The 14,743-nt window shown below is 44.3% G+C and overlaps 1 protein-coding gene across 3 annotated transcripts in view; it reads left to right on the top strand.

The window, feature by feature from the left end:
* The window catches only part of TMEM51 (transmembrane protein 51), a 74,735-nt gene that overhangs the window by 47,653 nt on the left and 12,339 nt on the right, over nt 1-14,743 (top strand). For all 3 annotated transcript variants that reach the window (XM_020973412.2, XM_020973402.2, XM_020973408.2), the window contains one exon: nt 14,102-14,176. The gene's annotated coding sequence lies outside the window, so the exon portion shown is untranslated. The remainder of the gene's footprint in view (nt 1-14,101; nt 14,177-14,743) is intronic.

The raw sequence follows: 14,743 nt of genomic DNA, 5'->3' as shown, positions 1-14,743 counted from the left end.
TTTTTTTCTTTTAGGCCAGGCAATGGGGTTAAGTGACTTGCCCAGGGTCACACAGCTAGTAAGTGTTATGTGCCTGAGGCTGGATTTGAACTCAGGTTCTCCTGAATTCAGGGCCGGTGCTGTATCCACTGTGCCATCTAGCTTCCCCTATCTTAGGATTCTAAGCCAAAGCAAATATGAGCAAAGAAAAAAATTCATGCAAAATACAACCCCTCATCTTAAAGGTGGAGAAACAGACTACTGAAAAGTGACATATGTCTTTGGGAATATAGGGATTATATTGGGATTTGGGATTATAGTTTTAGAACCAAAAAGGTCCTTAAAAGGCCATCTCTATAAGCCAACCCCTACCCTTCCCATTCTACAGATGAGGAAATTGTGTCTCATAGAGGTAAATTCCCATAAAGGTTTGAGGTAATCCATGGAACTAGCAGGATTTGAATCATGGTCTTCTGAATAGCATGCTCATTCCACTTGACCATTCCTCTTTCTAAATAACCACTGTAAAGATATCCATGAAAACCAACAGAACATCATGCTCCTTCCTTCTTAGAGATTCCAAAATTAGGAATTATCCAGGTATTCACTGAGTACTCACTTCCCACTCTCTGGTATTCTTCCCCCTCCCTCTAGTTGCTAAATGCCTTCTCCTATGAGATCATCTTCCATTTGCCCTGCATATATTTGTATGTCCATAGTTATCTGCATGTTTTCTCCTCCATTAGAGTGTAAGTTCTGTGAGGGCAGAGAAAGTTCCCCCCACCCCCATCCATTTCATTGTATCTCTGGTGGCAGATACTAAGCAAGTTATAGACGCCTGTAGACTGACTGACTGGCAGAATCTTTTACTCTTAAATCATGCCCAGGAGGCCAGATCTCTGGCTCTTTAAGGAGTGGAGTGATGGGCCGTAATGGGAAGCATGGTCCCAGTGGCCAGGCAGCTGAAAAGCCTCCTGATCAATACCAGAGCCCCTGTTTTAGGCTAAGCCACTTAAGAGTTGGCCAGGCCTACTGGTTGCAGTAAACACAACAGAATAGCTAATGAATTTATCTTTCACAGACGCAAAATCCAGCCCACTCAGCCAGTGAGGGCCCCACAGCCAGAGCCCAGCACTCCCACATCAGGCCTGGGATCTGAGGCCCAGAAGACAAAACAGCACTTTGTCCTTTGGCTTCCATTCCCTGGTCCCTGGGGGGAATCGTGTGTGTGTGTGTGTGTGTGTGTGTGTGTGTGTGTGTGTGTGTGTGTGTGTGTGTGTGTGTGAGAGAGAGAGAGAGAGAGAGAGCGAGCGAGCTTGGGGTGGTGTTCTCAAACATTTTTTTAAACTCATAATGAGGGTTGACTTTGTCATAATTCTTTAAGGTTTCCAAAGCACTTTTCCAAAGCTTTTAATAGATTTAGAGATGGAAGTTTAATCAGTCAACTACCATTTATTAAGTGTTCACTATGTGCCAGGCACTATGCTAAGTGCTGGGGATACAAAGAAAGTCCCTGTGCTTAAGGAACTCACAGTCTAATAGGGAGACCACATGTAAACAACTATAAACTAATAAAATATAGATGAGCTAAATTGGGGGTAATCACTTAGAGAAGGCACTAAGATAAGACTGGGAAAAACTTCTTGTAGAAGATGGGATTTTAGCTGAGATTTGATGGAAGCCAAAGAAGGTAGGAAGCAGAGGTGAAGCAGAAGTGTTCCAGGTATGGGGGATAGTGCTAGGTTCCTTAGAAGCCACCTAGATTAACATCCTCATTTTGCAAATGAGGAGGGGAAGTAACCTGCTTAATGTCAAAGAGTAAGTAGCAGAGGCAAGGGCACTGACTCCCATTCCATCATCCCTTCCACTGCGCCATCATGTCTTATGGATTCCCATTCCATCATCCCTTCCATTGCGCCATGATGTCTTATGGATTCCCATTCCATCATCCCTTCCACTGCGCCATCATGTCTTATGGATTCCCATTCCATCATCCCTTCCACTGCGCCATCATGTCTTATGGATTCCCATTCCATCATCCCTTCCACTGCGCCATGATGTCTTATGGATTCCCATTCCATCATCCCTTCCACTGCGCCATGATGTCTCCGTTATCTCTTTTGATCTTTGTAACAGTGAGGAAATACTACAAGTACCTCCTGATCAACTGAGTTGATATATGTAAAATGTTCTGTAAGCCTTAAAGTGATATGTAAATGTTTATTGTTGTTGTTGTCATATGTACTATTTTTATCTGAATCCATGATTGCAGTGATGTTGGAAGCTCTCTACCACCTTAAACTCCCTCCATGCCAATGCAGCATATAGTTAATGTTCGACATATCCTAGAATGAATGAGTGAGTGAATAAGTAAACATGCATTTATTAAATATCTACTCTCTTCCTGGCACTGTGCTGCACACTGGGAGTGCAAACCTAAAAAAAGAAACAGGAATGAGAGAGAGAGAGAGAGAGAGACACAGAGAGAGAGAGAGAGAGAGAGAGAGAGAGGGAGAGAGACATGAGTCTACAGGGACTGGGAGCCAGGGAAGGAAGGTTTGATGTTGGAATGAGAAGCATTGAGAGAGTCTTAAATGCAAAGTTAAAAAGGAAAGAGTTCCTGCCCTCATGGAGTTTACAGTCTATCTGGAAAGGCAATGCATGTATAGAAGGTAATTTTGTGGGGAGGTACTTGTAATTGGGGGTGGAGGAATTATAGATGGAAGGAACCTTAGAGGTTATGAAGTTTAACTCACTTACTTTGCAGATGAGGAAACTGAGGCCATCAAGGCCAGCCCACTTATTTTACAAATAAGAGAACAGAGAAGGTAGGGTCATAGTATCTCAGGCAGAATTTGAACCCAGATCTGACTCCTGGATTCCTGACTCCAATACCCTATTCACTTACACCACTCTGCCTCTCAAAAGGCTTTGTGTAGGAGCTGAGCTTTGAAGGTAGGTAGGGATGCCAAGAGGTGGAAGTGAGGGGAGAAGGCTTTCTAGGTCTGGGGAACAGACTGCAAAAGTCTGGAGATGGAATAGGAGGGAGGCACAAGAGGGGCAGTTTGGCTGGACCGCAGAGTATCTAAAGAGAAAGAATAATAGACAATAAGTGGGCAGAGCCAGATTGTGGCCGACAGGACAGTTTCTTCTTTTTTTTCCCCCTGCTGGGGCATTTAGGCTTCACTGGAGTTTATTGAGCAGGAGCGGAGTGGTCAGGTTTGTGCTTTTGAGGTATCATTTTATGGAGGATGGTTCGGTTCAGGGTGAAGTCAGGGAGACCAATGAGGAATCCCCTGGGTGTTTAAAAAGATCTGTGCTTTTAATGTCAATAAATACTTCCTTTACCCACACAGGTCAATGACATTCCTTTTAACCTTAGTAGGCCTTCTTCAAGCAGCCAAGTGGTGCAGTGCATAGAGTGCTGGACCTGGAGTCAGGAAGACTTGAGTTCAAATCTGGATCAGCCACTTACTAGCTGTGTGACCCTGGGCAAGTCACTTACTCTCTACCTCAGTTTCTTCAGCTTTAAATGGGGATAATAACAGCACCTCTCTCCAAGGGTGGTTGTGAAGATCAAATGAGACTGATGTTGGTAAAACATTTAACGCACTGCCTGGCACGTAGTAGGTGTTTAATAAATGCTGGCCTTCCTTTCGTTCCCTTCTTGAGTTGCTGTGTCCATTCCCCTTGGGTCTATGATTCTGGTGATAAACCTCTGAGCCTTGCCAGGCTGCTCTGCAGATGATAGCCGTCCAATGGGGCTGTCCCAGGAACCTTTCTACCTGCCAGAGGACTTTGGAGGGGGAGGGGGAAGTGTTATTTTTCACTTTTCTCAATTCTGAGAGCTTGTGAATTTAGGTAGAGGGTAAGAGGGGAGGAAATGACAAGAGGGAGGGAGCGCTGATGTTAAGGAAGGGGGATCTTATGAACAAAATGAAAATGTCCAAGTGACAAATCAGCTTTCCTTTCTGCCCTTCCCCTCATTTCTCTGGTTCTTTAAAGTCTATATATAAAGTATCTCACAAGAACTTGGCAAAAGTGGTGCAAGTATTCATATCTCCCAAATGTGTTTTGCCTGACTGTATATCTAAGTGCTTGCATCTCATGGAGGAAGATGGAAAAGGAGGGAGGGAGAGAGTTCAGAACTCAAAATTCATTCATTTATTTATTTATTTGTTTGTTTTGCATTTTGGTGAGGCAATCGGGGTTAAGTGACTTGCCCAGGGTCACACAGCTAGTAAGTGTCATGTGTCCGAGACTGGATTTGAACTCATGTCCTCCTGACTCCAAGGCCAGAGCTCTGTGCACTGTGCCACCTAGCTGCCCCTAGAACTCAAAATTTTTAAAAACAAAAGTTAAAAATTGTTTTATGTCTAATTTGAATTATATATACATATATAATTTTTCATATTAAGTGATTCTTATCTCCATCTTTTAGATGAGGAAGCTGAGGTTCAGAGAAGTTCTAACTTGTCCAGGGTTACAGTTTGTAAGCACTGAAGGCAAGGTTCCTCAGAGTAGGGTCCGTGTTCTTTGTCCTTGATCCTGCTTTCTCCCCACCCCAACCCCTAGCTTTGTTCTTGGACCAGGAGGCAATGCTCTTGCTATCTCTGGTCTGCCAGTAGGAGTAGTACAATGGAAAAAGCCCTGAGCTTGCAGCTTGGGGAGCTTTATTCAAATCCCACCACTGGGCAGTGAAGTGGCACAGTGGATAGAGCACTGCTCCTGGAGTCAGGAGGACCTGAATTCAACTCTGGCCTCAGACATCGCTAGCTGTGTGACCCTGGGCAGGTCACTTAACCCCATTACCTAATTTAAAAAAAAAAAAGACAAATCCCACGCATTCACTAAACAAAGAATCAAAAAAAAAGGGGAGTGGGAGTGGGGAAGCAGTTCAGCAAAAATAATCCACACATCAACCAAATTTAACCCTGTATGCAGTGTTCCACATCCGTAGTTTTCCACCTCTGCAGAGAAGAGAGAAGGGTGCCAAGCTTGTCCGTTCTAGGCTGTTCAGTCATCACAGTTCTTGTTGTTGAGTTTGTTTTGGTTCTTCCCACTGACACTGTCGTGGTTGTCACGTACCTTGTTTTCCAGGTTCTGCTGCCTTTGCCATGTATCAGTTCATGTAAGTCTTTTCATGCTTCTCTGAATCCTTCATACTTAACCACCTCTTTGAGAGCAGTGATGTTCTACTCCATTCACATACCATGCTTTTATGGACAAAGAGGCCAAACTCTTCTTCTCCCTAGGGGACTCCAGTAGAGTGGGGCAGTGAAACAGGCCTGGGTTTGCAGTCAGGAGAGCTGAATTCAAATCCTACGCTCTTCTTCTTCCTGTCTTAGCCTTGACCATGAAAGGGATTGGTCAAGATGATCACTAAGATATCTTTGAACTCTCAGGCTATGATCTTGTGATCCCATGATCTCTGACATCATCAGTGTTTAATTTCCAAGAAAGAAGTCTGTCTCTTGGCTCCAGGTAGGGTCCTGCCAGAGAGAGAGAGAGACTTCCTGTAAGGAAAGTCATGCTTCTCTGAATCCTTCGTATTTACCATTTATTACGGTGCTATAATATTCCCTTATATTCGCAATACCATGGTTTGTTCAGCCATTTCTCAATTGATGGGCATCCATATGCATTGTTTCTAGTTGTTCAATATTACAAAAAAGCGCTACTCTCAGTATATTTGTGTATGTAGGACTTTAAAAAAAAAGTGTATTTGGCCTCCATGGGAAATGTGACTAGCGGTGGAATCTCAGGGTCAAAAGACATGGGCATCTTACTTTTATTTACTTTCTTTACATAATTCTAGATTGCTTTCTAGAGTGTAAGATGATGACTTTTCACCAATATCGAACAGAGAATTATTATTCAAATACAGGTTTGATTAGACATTCTCTGAGGTCCCTTCCTAGCCTGGGATTTGACTTGGCTTATGTTCTGGGCCAACAAGATGAAAATAAAAAACAAATTATCATTAGAGAGGGCTCACAGAGTCAGGAGATCGTGCTATGTAGGGACAGACTTTGGGATCACGGAAGGTTTTTACAGGAAGAGAGACAGGTCGTTATTACGATCAAGAGTCTCTCATTTTATTGATGTGAATCATCCCAAAGCAGATTGGTACTTCTCTGGGACTTGGTAACCAGCTTGCAAAAGTTATTGTCATGCAGTCGCGTCTTACACTTTGTGACCCTGCTTAGGGTGTTGTTTTTGGCAAAGATACTAGAGTGTTTGCCGTTTCCTTCTCCAGCTCATTTAACAGATGAGGAAACTGAGGCCAACAGGGTAAAGTGACTTGCTCAGGGTCACACAGCTAGTAAGTGTCTGAGGCTGGATTTGAACTCAAGAAGATGAGCTTTCCCCACTCTAGGCCTGGTGCTCTGTGCGCTATGGCGCCACCTAGCTGCAAGAGTTGCTGTGGCCTAAAAATTCATCAGCCTGTGGCTAGGTTGGTGGCCACCCGATCCAAGCCTTAAGACTGGGGCTTGGGGGTGGGGCAACTAGGTGGCGCAGTGGATAGAACACTGGCTTTGAAGTCAGGAGGACCTGAGTTCAAATCCAGCCTCAGACCAAACACCTGACACTTACTACCTGTGTTACCCTTGGCCAGTCACTTAACCCCAATTGCCTAAAAAATAAAAAATTTTAAAAAAAGACTGGGGCTTGGGCCAGAGATACCTAGTCCATCACCAGGCCTGCGCTCTAAACCTTTCATGCATGGTGTAGAACTTGTCCTCTTCTCCTCTTCCCTCAGCGTCTCTGAGAACCTCAAGGCCCTCCAGACTGAATGAGGCGTTAGAATAATGATAATCATTGTTGTTATCATTATTATTGTTGTTGTTGCTAACATTTCTATAACATCTTAAGGTTTGCAAACACGTTCTCTTATTTGGTCCTCACAGAAGTATTCCCATTTTACTGAGGCTTATAAACTGAGGCTGGGAGAAGTTAAAGAACTTGCCCAGGGTCATACCACAAGTAGGTATCTGAGGCATAATTTGAACTCCATCCAGTCTTCTTAACCCCAAGCTTAGCCCTCTATCCACTGGGCCACCTCTCTGCCTGAAACAGGGCTTTAGCAACATTCATTGTAATAGCTGACTTTTAAATAGCGCTTGCTGTCTACCCACACTGCATATATCTGATCCTCAGGCTGATCATGTGTAGTGGTGACACAGACCCATTTTACACATGAGGAAACTGAGGCTCACTGAGGGAAGTGACTTGTCCAAGCCCTCATGGATTTGAAGTGGCAGTCGTAGGGCTCTCCTCACAGGAAGTCCAGGAAGGCGGGCTACGATGTGTGAAGATGGAGAAGCACATGAGCAGTTTCAATAAGACAGGGGTAGTGAGATGGGGAGGGGGAGGATTGAGTACCAAAAGGGACAGAAAGTTTGGCAGTTTTTGGCAGAAAGTTTGGGAACCACTCTTGTTAAAAGTGGAAGTTTCCAGATTTAGGCAAGACAAATCGTCTCCAAGCTGGCCCTGTTCTTCAGAATTAGCGTGGACCTAGTGGACATCTGGGAAAGGGGAGGGTTGTTATGCTCAGGACTTAATTGGCCTGAAAAATTCCATCTCTTTTGCCCCCTCCTCCTTCTCTTTTCAGTGGAAAGTGCTGGGGAGAACTTTAGTTTATAAAACAAACTCTGGCCTTGTCACAGTTTGACCCGAGAAAAAAATGAGCATCCTCTTTTTGGTAACCTAAAAATGCCTCTGAGTTGGTTTTCATCCAGACACATTTTGAAGACTGGATGGATTCCTGGTTCATTCGTGGAATTGTGATTTAAGGCTCAAAGAGAGTTATTAGGGAAACGAGTTTGTTAAGCCTGAGTTGAACCCAGCCTGGCCACTTGAGGCAGCCTGAATTTCAATTTCATCGAGTGCCTGATTTTATAAAGATGAAGACGTGCTAAGATCTTTAGTGTGAATGTCTTCAGTAAAAGATTGGCCATTTTGTGTTTCCTCGGATGCTATTGGCGTGAGCTATCCCATATACCCGCAATGTACTCCTTGACCTTCCGAGGCCTTACTCACAAACCACTTCCTATGCAGGAAGCTTTTCCTCATTCCTCTCTCCTGCCTCGACTAAATATGTTTTTATTTGTTTGCCTGTTGTTTCTGCCAAGAGAATGTAAGCTCCTTGAGGGCAACAGCTGTCTCACTTTGATATCTGTATCAGATGTGCCCACTGGCCTGGTGCCCAGCACATTGTCTTATACGTTGTAGGCGCTTAATAAATGCTTGTGGGATTGAATCTGTAAAGTAGGGATGACAATAGTACCATTAGTGCCTACTTCATCACAGTGGCAGGGTCCTAGATTGAGGGCTGGGAGAGATTGTAAAGTCTAGTCCGTCTAGACCAACTCTCTCTTTTTACAGATGAGGAAACTGAGGCCCAGTGAAATGACTTCCTTACCTAAGGTCACACAGGTACCTCAGACCTGGGATTGGAACCCCAGTCCTCTGACTCCTCCACTAATGCAGTAGGCTTCTAGCCTGGTGTGGAAATCAAATGGGACTGAGAAAGGAAATGCATTTTGTAAACCTGAAGGTGCTGGATGAATGCCAGCTGTTATTCTGTGGAAGTGGGAGGATTGGCTTCACCAGTCTCTAAGATCCCTTCCAGCTCTGAATCCCATGAAGGAGGCCCCAGCTGGAGAACAGGGACCCTGTTCTGGTTCCAGACTGCCTTCTGGCCTGGATGGAGGAGCTTGCCAGGCAGCCTGGCACTGGGTCCCCCTTCCTGCCTTCCGTCACCCCCCTTCATTCCACACCCTTCTGGATTTACTTCCAGAGCATAGCTTTCTCTTAGCCATTCTTCAGGCTTTTTCTCAGTATCTGGATAAAATTTCTCATGAGATTGAAGTGAAAAGAAGGTAGAGGAGTCAGGTTGGTACAGGGCAACATCCCTGGGACGGTGGACAGAGGCTCCCAAGAAAAGGAGGTGTCACGTGCCTCGAGGGCCCAGGACTGGCATGCACGGTGAAGCCCTGGGCTTGGAGCTGAGGGACCTGCGTTCTAATTCCCCCACCAGCTGAGTGACCTTGAGCATTGATATACTTCCCATTTAAAATGAGGGGAAGGACTACATGGCCCTAGGACAAGGGTGGCCTTGAGGCCACATGTGGTCATTGGGTGTGGCCTCTGGACTGAGTCCAAGATTTACAGAACAAATCCTTTTGTTAAGGAAATTTGTTCTGTGAAGTTTGGATTCTGTCAAAGGGCCACACTTGAGGACCTAGAGGGCCTTGAGGCCACAGGTTCCCCACCCCTGCCCTAGAAGATCCCTTCTATTCTGTCTCAGTCTGTGCTTCTAGGAGAGGCCAACAGAAGAGGGCAGCCCAGTTCAGCTATCTTTAACTAAGGACTTCCTGGCCGGAGAACCTGATTCATTAACTTCTTCCCCTTGATTACCCCCAAAGATCTTGAATATGAAATTACCTTCCTTAAAGTCTTGAACACCCAAGCAAATTAATTCACCAGTTGGAAACGCCCAATCTAATATACCTTACCCTATTAACAACTCTGTTTTCTAAGGATCAGGCTATTTCTCATCTCTCTGTAGTGTGGCCAGAAGAATTGCTTTCAAGGCCCAGCTCTGCCCTTTATCAGCCATAGGACTGGGCAGGTAACTTCATCTTCCAGAGTCTGTGAAATGGGGTTAACACCGATCACACTACCCATCTTGTGGGGTTGCTTCAGGGATTACATGTGAGAATGGATATGAAGTGGCCTGGAAAGTGGAAAATGCTAATGAAGAGCAAATCGCTGTTATTAGTGGCTAGAGGGTCAGCCTGAAAATTGGGAAGACTGAAGTGCAAATCCTTTGATACCTACTAGCTGTGGGACCCCTAGACAATATGCTTAATGTCCCAGGGTAGACAATTCTCTCAAGACTGACTTTCTCTCTATGTCTGTCTGTCTCTGTTTCTGTCTCTTTCTCCCTTTCTCCTCTCTCCTCTCTCTTTCTCTCCATCTCTCCCTCCCCTTTCTCTTTCTCTCTGTCTCTCTGTCTCCCTCCCCCTCAACCCTCTCTCCTCTCTCTTTCTCTCCTCTCTCCCTCCTCCTTCTCTCAATATATGTGCGCAGAAGCAACTTCTCTGCAAGATAATATGTATGTGTGTATAAATATGTATATACTTGTGTGTTTATGTATAGGTATGCATATACACATTTTATATGTGGGGAGAGAGAGAGAGCAGAGAAATCATTAAACTTGCTGTAGTGGAAGGAATTTCTTCATCAGGGAGTTCCCTGTGTCAGTGCAATCACAGATCCTATCCCTATTATCATTACTATTATTTCATTCATCTCACTTTGTTCAATGAAAATCAAATAGAAACAATCATAGAACAAATCACTAGCCTGATATTATTTTTATATATTTAACATTATGTAGCCTATACTGCAGCTAAATGTATTTGCTCATCTCTCTGTAGGGTCTCTGAAAGCATCCTTGGGACAACCGCATTAGCAGACAGGACAGTCGGGATGATATGTGTTTCGTCCTAGCTGGTTCCTTAAAGTTGCTATTTCTTCTGCTAGATCTCTGTATTTTTGGAAAGCTTTTTGTTCTATGTAGCTTGGAGATGATGAGTATTTGGTATGATGACATCTGTTAAATGTTGTTCACGTGGATTTTTCCCCTGGCGATTGTTGGCAACAGTTCAGTCTGAGATAATGCACTAGTGGGTTCTGGCAGCTTATTGTTTGAGATCTTCATACGGTATATTTTGAGGTCTGTATTTGTGATATGTCAGGGCTGAGGCTGAATTTGAACTCAAGCCTTCCTGACTCCAGGTCTCTCTCCCTGGCATCACCTAGCTGCCACCAACATGTCATAGACATGGAAACTGCTAGAATTTATCCGACATGAAACCACTGAAAGTTACGTTCCTAGTCTTTGCAGAGATGGAGTATGGAATATTACATAAGCTATCAAACTTAATTGACATATCCATTGGTTTTTATTAAACCTTTTTTCCTCTTTCTGTTTTCTTTATTACAAGCTCAGTAGGTGAGGGATGGAGGAGACATATATTTAGAAGTGAAGGTGATGTGAAGATAAAAAATGTCAATGAGGCTTTTAAAAAAAACTTTCATTCTCAGCTTCCTATTAGTTAATAAGTCAGAGATGGAGGATCACAGAAGGACCATTGAATGGAAACCAGAAAGTCTAAGGACTGGTCACTTTACTACCTAGCTGTGACCTTGCCCAAAGTGACCTCTGTTATCTGAGATGCCTCTTTCAAATGAAAGTGGCGGAGCAGATGGTTTCTAAGAGCCTTCTCATCTCTAACATGCTATAGATGTTCCAAGATCTCTCCCAACTCTGATAATCTGTATCTTAAAGCCCTCCCAGCTCTGCCATTCTAGGGTATTTTTTTTAAGTACATTTATTAATTTTTAACACATATTTACAATAAAACCCTCATCCTACACATGTCTAATCCAGCAAAATAAATTTCCATGTTGACTATGGCTGAAAACATGCCTCACTCAACACCTTGATGTCATCACCTTTCTGGTGGGAGGTGAAGGGAGTGAGCCATCTTCAGTCTTCTGGACTGATGGCTTGTCATTGCATTGCTCAGAGTTCTAAAATCTTTTCCAGTTACTTTTCTCCATAATGTTGTCATCATTGTATAAATTATTCTCTTAATTCTGTTCCCTTTCCTCTGCATCAGATCATAGAAATCTTCCTCGTTTCCACTGAAACTATATCATTTCTTATGGCACAGTAGTATTCCTTTACCTTTTTTTTTTTTTTGGCTAGGCAATGGGGTTAAGTGACTTGCCTAGGGTCACACAGCTAGTTAAGTGTCAAGTGTCTGAGGCCAGATTTGAACTCAGTTCTCCTGACTCCAGGGCCAGTGCTCTATCTGCTGTGCCACCTAGCCGCCCCTATTCCTTTACATTTGTATTTCATTACTTGTTGAGCTTTTCTCCAGCAGGGAGGGGGCAACCCCTTAGATTCCAATTTTGGGTTTCCGTGAAATCCGACATTCTATATTCTAAGGTCCTCCCCAGCCCTGACATTCTTTGTTCCAGGATCTCCCCAAGCTTGCTATTCTGTGTCTTAAGATTTCCTGCTCCTCTGCCATTCTATATTTTAAGGTCCCTTGTAGCCATGAAATGATGTCATCCATCTTTTTTTTTTTACAGATTGTCATTTCTTCCCCACTCATGATGTCACCCACTTGTGTAGCTCTAGCTACTCAGCAAGGTCAGAGAATTGCTTTCTCTGATTGACAGAGCATGGATGATCTAAGCCTCTTTGCTTAGCCCTATGGGTCATCTGTGGGGAATGAGACCATCTAAGTGCAGGTGTCTTGCCTTACAGAACTATTTGCTTAATTTGTCCTTTCCCCTGCTACCCTCTACCCAGAGTGATCCCCCCTCCCCATTCAGTTGCCATTCTGACTCACTGATTACATATTTTCTGAGGTCCCTGTCCCCACCCCCTCCCACGCACTGGTTGCAAGGTCCCTCATTGTTTCTCTGAAACAGAATCCTCCATCCCTGTGACCTGTGATCTGTCTGGATGTGAGCTGAACCTTGCCATGAGATAGTTCTGGCCAGCACTGAGCATTCATTCTGAGTCCCTGCTTTGCATGGACCTGGGACTTGGGGACAAAAGTGTTTGTGGGTTGAAACTTGGCAGGTCCCAGGCCCCTGTGAATTCCTCCTTTGTATGAATGTAGAACAGTCAATTTCTTTCCAACCAAATGCAAGGGGTGTCATTCCCAATTATGCAGCCTGGCAGGCAGAGGTGTGTTTAATAGAACAGTTAAGAAGTCTCTTTGTTATGGGAGCTGATAGCATTGCCAGACACCTAGCTCTGTGCTCATCTCCAGGATGCCTGGGTGTTTTAGAAACCAGTTTCCAGTGTCAGGAACAAATCTGGTCCACAGTGGAGAAAAGACTGAACTGAGAGGAAGGAGAGTCTGGGTCCCAGTATGTGCTGTGATATCTTAGTCTCTCTGGATTGGAAGCCAGAGGACCTAGATTCAAATCCTGAATCTGTCACTACCTGTGTAACTTTTGACAAGTTGCTTCTTTGCCTCTCTGAGTTTGTAAAACGAGGGGCCTGGTCTTGGTGACCTTAAAGGTCTTCTCCAGCTCTAAATCTGTGATCTTAATTCACTTCGCATCTTGAGGTCTCAGTTTCCTCATCTGTAAAATTAGGTGTTTGGACTTGATAACTTTAAAGTCCCTTACAACTCTAAGCCTATGATCTTACAATCCTATGAAAGTATTTTTCATGCTCTGAGCCTTCATTTTCTCATGTAAAATGAGAGAGAGAGAGTACTGGATTTGGAAAGTCTAGCTTACTGCCTATGTGATAGGGTCTCCCTATGCCTCAGTTTCCTTGTCTGGCGATTTCCCGAGGCCTTCCCCACCCAAACAGTCTCTCTTTTCTGATGGGCTCTTCTGAGCTCCCCTTCGTTGTTTTCCACTCTAAGGGCCAGCTTTAGACACTCTAGAAGTTTTTCAGGTTTGGATGCAAGCCATGCTGAATGTGTTCCCTGGGCTCGGCCCCAGGCCTGCATTTTCTCACCACTAGGAAAGCTTTCACTGTTCTCAGTGTTTCCAGGAGACTTAATGCAGGGCCAGGTTGCAAAAATCCAGTAAAAGTGGGGGACTGGAACACCCAACAGGGTTTACATTAACTGCTTCCTCTGCTGCATTCCCATTCTGGGGGATGTCATGCCTTCCTGGGAATGTTCACAGTCTGTGTCTTACCACTTGGGATTCTGGTTCTTGCCTTGGATGGGTGAGAATGGGGTTTGCGTTTATTCTGGGCACTTGGCCCAGGGTGTTTTATGATCGTATTTGTATATAGTTACATGATTTGTATGTTGGGATCTCTGGCTGAGCCTGATCCTTTGTTCTTTTAGGGCCCCTTAACCACCTGCACCAAAGGTCACTGTTCCTTCCTTCAGTGTGCCCCCCGAAGCCCTGCCCTATACTTTCCTACTGCATTCTTCATCTGCTATATCTGAGATAACGCTGGGAGACCACCAGGCAAACAGCAGCCTCTTAATATACACTTAAGATGGGGCTCCTCATCCCTTGACTAAGACATCTGGTTCTGTGTGCTTTATTGCAGGCGAATCTTGAACCCAAGACTTTAGCATGAAGGGCTGTTGGCAGGTGTCCCCTGAATCCCTTCTGGTGACATCTGGTAGGTACCAGGCTCTGTTGGGCAACATTTTTCTCTTTGAGTGGGTCACACGGTGTCAGCAGGGTGAAATATTCATGTTTTTGCCCATTAATATCCCTAATACTTAACACAATGCCCAAAACGTAGTAAGAGGGGAAGGGAACAAACATTTATTAAGCACTTACTATATGCCCGGCACTGTTCTGAGCACTTTACAGATATTTTCATTTGATCCTTATGACAACCTGGGAGATGTGTTATTATGATCCTTGTATTAGAGTTGAAGACACTGAGGCAGACAGAGGTTGAATGACTTGACCAGGATCAGACAGCTAGTAAGTATCTGAGGCTGGATTTGAACTCAGGTCTTCCTGACTCCATATCCAGCACTTTGCGTACTATGGTGCCACCACATGCTTAATAAATGCTGATTGATTAATTGGCTCAGAGGATCATAGCTGGAGAGCTGGAAGGGGCCCAAAACTAAAGGACTGACCATCTAGTCCAGGCTCCTTATTTTATAGAGAAGGAGAATGAGGCCTAGTTTGGTCCTAAGTACAAGTTGCAGAGCTGAAATTTGAACTCAGG

The sequence above is a fragment of the Phascolarctos cinereus genome, unplaced genomic scaffold (genome assembly GCF_003287225.1).
Source record: "Phascolarctos cinereus isolate Bilbo 61053 unplaced genomic scaffold, phaCin_HiC Scaffold_726;HRSCAF=1367, whole genome shotgun sequence".
Classification (NCBI taxonomy): Eukaryota; Metazoa; Chordata; class Mammalia; order Diprotodontia; family Phascolarctidae; genus Phascolarctos; species Phascolarctos cinereus.
Note: the sequence above shows the minus strand (reverse complement) of the source record. Positions and strands in the feature narration are given on the sequence as shown.